The sequence below is a fragment of the Hylobates moloch genome, unplaced genomic scaffold (genome assembly GCF_009828535.3).
Source record: "Hylobates moloch isolate HMO894 unplaced genomic scaffold, HMol_V3 SCAFFOLD_13, whole genome shotgun sequence".
NCBI lineage: Eukaryota > Metazoa > Chordata > Mammalia > Primates > Hylobatidae > Hylobates > Hylobates moloch.
The window spans coordinates 70,616,177-70,619,787 of record NW_026652288.1 but is presented as its reverse complement, the minus strand read 5'-3'; the positions used below and the strand labels follow the sequence as shown (position 1 = coordinate 70,619,787).

Below are 3,611 nucleotides of genomic sequence, written 5' to 3'. Positions count from 1 at the left end.
GTAACACTGGCCAAAGTAGATTAGAATCCTTTGTAGGTCTCTCCAAATAATTTGCCTTCTTAGGGATATCTGGTTCTAGGGTACAGTCTAAACATTGTCATTTGGTTTGGAGTCCAAGGACAAGATGGCATCTGAATTCATGGAGGTGAAGGCTGTGGTCCCCTCAGTATGGACCAACATCCCGGCAGCTCCTGTTTGGATACCACGGCATTACTTTCTAGCATGATAAATTTTTATTGTCATTCTGGTGGCCCAGACAAAATATGGCATTATTATTTTGTATAATTTTCCCCTTTGCTTAAACATCTCATGGGACATAACTACCATTTAGACAGTCATTCTTTCCAGTTTATGGAAATAACCAGTGAAGATGAAACAGGTAGATATTTTCTTGCCAAATATTGATTAGAATGGATGTTTTAGTTGAGAGAAAAAATAGCTGCAAAACATAATACATTTTAGTTTATTTAGAGAAATTACCTCAAAAATAAAGTTCAGAAGAATTTCATACTAGGAATCTCAACTTGTTAAAGAAGAAAGGATAGACAACAGGTGAAAAATATTCTTCACAATATTGTATGTCTGGTGAAACTTAACATTTTTAAGAAAAATGGCATGAATAAAACAATGGTATTAGTCTTCTTCTTTTTTTGAAAAGCATATACACGTATGTGATTTGGAGAGAACCAGTTTTTGGTAAACCAGTGGGCATGGGTACTTAGCAAATGCCTGTGCTATTGCTCCAACTATTCTGATTCATTCTAAGTGAGAGCCAAGAATATGGTCTGGTTTATGTGTCATGGTTCCTTCTTTTTAACATTCACTCTCATCTATACCCTTTCCTAAGGGAGAGAAATATGCTAATGTTAAGGGAACTCACATAACTCCTTAATGTTGGTTGGCATAGACATGATTCTACTAGAAATCATTCTGCCGTGAAGGCTGAGATGAGTAATATCAGTGCACCCAATGAAGGGCTCTGACACATTTGACAAAAGCAAATGTTCTCTCCAAATCATACATGTGAATATGTTTTTCCAAAAAAGGAGTACTAATACCATTCTTTTATTCATGCCATTTTTTCTTAAAAGTGCTAAGTTTTTCCAGACATACAATACTATGGAGAAGATTTTTCCACTCTTGCCTATTCTTTCTTCTTTAAAAAGTTGAGATTCCTGGTGTGAAATTCTCTTGAGCTTCATTTTTGAGGTAATTTCCATAAATCAACGAAAATGTATTATGTTTTGCAATAATTTCCTTTTCTAAGGAAACCAACAATGCATTTAATCAAAAGCAAATATTTCTTCTGCTGCTTTTTGTTGGACCCACGCAGCATAATTTGAAAAGAATGACTAGTTGTGTTAAAGAAAAAGAAAAATTATATTAATAAAGTGCTCTTCTTCTACATTGGCCCCACAATGATTATGTTGTCTGGGTCAATCAATGGGGTAATTATTACTTTCTATCCTTGTCAGGATAGTTTCCATATGTTCCCCTTTGTCTCAGAGCAATATGCTAATCTGCTGGCATGCTGTTTCATCAGGAAAGCATGCTTGGCTTCTCATAAGATCAAATGCAATGATTCCTTTTCTGGGACTAATGACCGCCAAGTGTCCTGGGAACAGGCTAACTGTGGCCTGATCTGGTCAGGCCAGGCCCGTCTTAGAACCAAGCAATTATTCTTTGTCCTTATGTAGTGTTCAGCCACTTACAGTTTCTCTGTTTTTTTCTTCTCAATATCTCTTCCCTGATTGATGCATAGGACCTCTAGCTCGGGCTTTCCTCTTAGTTTAGAAGTTGAGTACGATGGAGTAAGAGGGGTGGGTGGGTGAGTTGCAGGAGACCTTAGAGGCAGCGCTAACTTTTGACAAAACAGTAAAGTAGTTGAACAGAAGAAGAGGCAATTTCTTTCTAGAATTTCCACTCTTTCTCCCTCTCTCACTCTCTCTCTCCCTCCCTCCCCCGCCCTCTCTCTCTCACATGCACACATACACACACACACACACTCACACACACACACTGACACACACACATGCATGCTCTCCACTCCTTTCTCTCTCTTTGCCCTCATGGCCTCTCCTGAATCTTCTTTTTATTCTCTACTAACTATCAATCAATCTATCATATGGTTTTATTTTTTTTTCTTAAATATCCACTGATAATATTAAAAGTTATGATCCCTTCATAATTATTTGCATCTTTTCTAGGACTCAAGACCAAAAGCCCTAAGAACTTAATAAAAGCAAAGCAAAAAGGTTACAGAAAAAGAACTGATTTCACCCTTTTCTAGCTCCTTTGCTTTCTGCTGCTCTGCAATTGGCAGGAGGAGGAGGAAAGGAAGAAAAGAAGGAGGAGGAAGAAGAGGAGGAGAAGGAGGAGGAGGAGGACCTGGTTCCAGCTGCCCACACTCTCCTTGGATGCTGGAGACCATGAGGTGGCAACAGTGCTAGGCGACTCTGGAGTGACCTCATAATGGCCTTGTCTTCCACTGAATCTCCTTCCAGAGCCCAAGAGGCCCTGAGACTGTGGCACGTAGCATTGAAATGGGGAGCAGACAGCCCAGCCAAGATGAACTTGGAAGAAGACCTTCGTACCTCAGATGTTGATTACAGCCTTTGGGACATTGATCAGATGATCTGGTTAAGCTTCTGACCATGGAAATATGAGGGAGGCAAGACGGCTGACTAGACGCAGTGGGAAAGAACATCTGCCACCAAGGGACCAGGAAATCCAGAGGACTGGTGCATTCCAAACAGATCTTTGGAGAGAAGGCATTGAAAATAAACGGAGGGAGGACAGGGATGCTGGGCTGAAGGGCAAGGAGGCCAGGAACACTGGACTGGGCTCCCACACATAGGGACTCATTCCTGGCCCCCAACAACTCCTGGGGAAGGGGTGAGTTGAGCAGGCAAGGAGCAACCCACTCTCACCATGGACCTCTGGAAATCTGGCAGCAGGAGACCCCACATCCCTCATGGACACTTGAGTTGGTAGGAAGAACTGCTTAGAGAGGTAGTAGGAGCAGAATTCCAGCCGGTATGGAGCTCAGAGGGTTTTGTGCAGGAATGTCTATGCAGATCATGGCCAGAAGCACTTATCCCTCAAGGGTTGCCTTGCTTCCCTAGGATACTTTAGCCTTATGTGAACTGTTGGATCAGAATATAGCAGGATGATCATGCCCATGGAATGGGGCCAATCTGACCTAAGTGCACCCCTGTCTGCTGGCCTCTTCCGGGGCCCCAGCCTGGGTGCACCTGCTTGCACTGCAGCCTTGGATGCCCAGCCAAGGTGCCTCTTAGGGAACTGCATCATAGCTCCTGCACTAGCAGACCATGCCTGACCATTGGAGATCTCCAGCAGAACAGCCCCTGCTGACCTGTGCTAGCCCACCCATCTCCCCCATACTGCAGCCTCCCCCATGCATTTTTGCTGGCATGCAGTCTCCCACAGCTAACCCCCACATTACTTGATTGGGGGGAATGCACACTTTGCCTCCTCTTCCCCACTGGCTCATGTGTGCACCCCAACATGCCACTGCTGCTGCCATGAATGGACCCTACCCTCCTACCGTGACACTATTGTCAATGGGGAATGCACAAAAGGAGACCAGC

At 43.4% G+C, this 3,611-nt stretch overlaps 1 long non-coding RNA gene across 1 annotated transcript; it reads right to left on the bottom strand.

Annotated features, from left to right (window-relative positions):
* Nucleotides 1-214: 214 nt before the first annotated feature.
* LOC116481096 (uncharacterized) lies at nt 215-2,422 on the bottom strand. The gene is made up of 3 exons (XR_004251417.1): nt 2,389-2,422; nt 1,713-1,861; nt 215-439 (listed from the first exon to the last, which is right to left on the bottom strand). It is a non-coding gene; the product is annotated as an uncharacterized LOC116481096 (long non-coding RNA).
* Between the last annotated feature and the right edge of the window lie 1,189 nt (nt 2,423-3,611).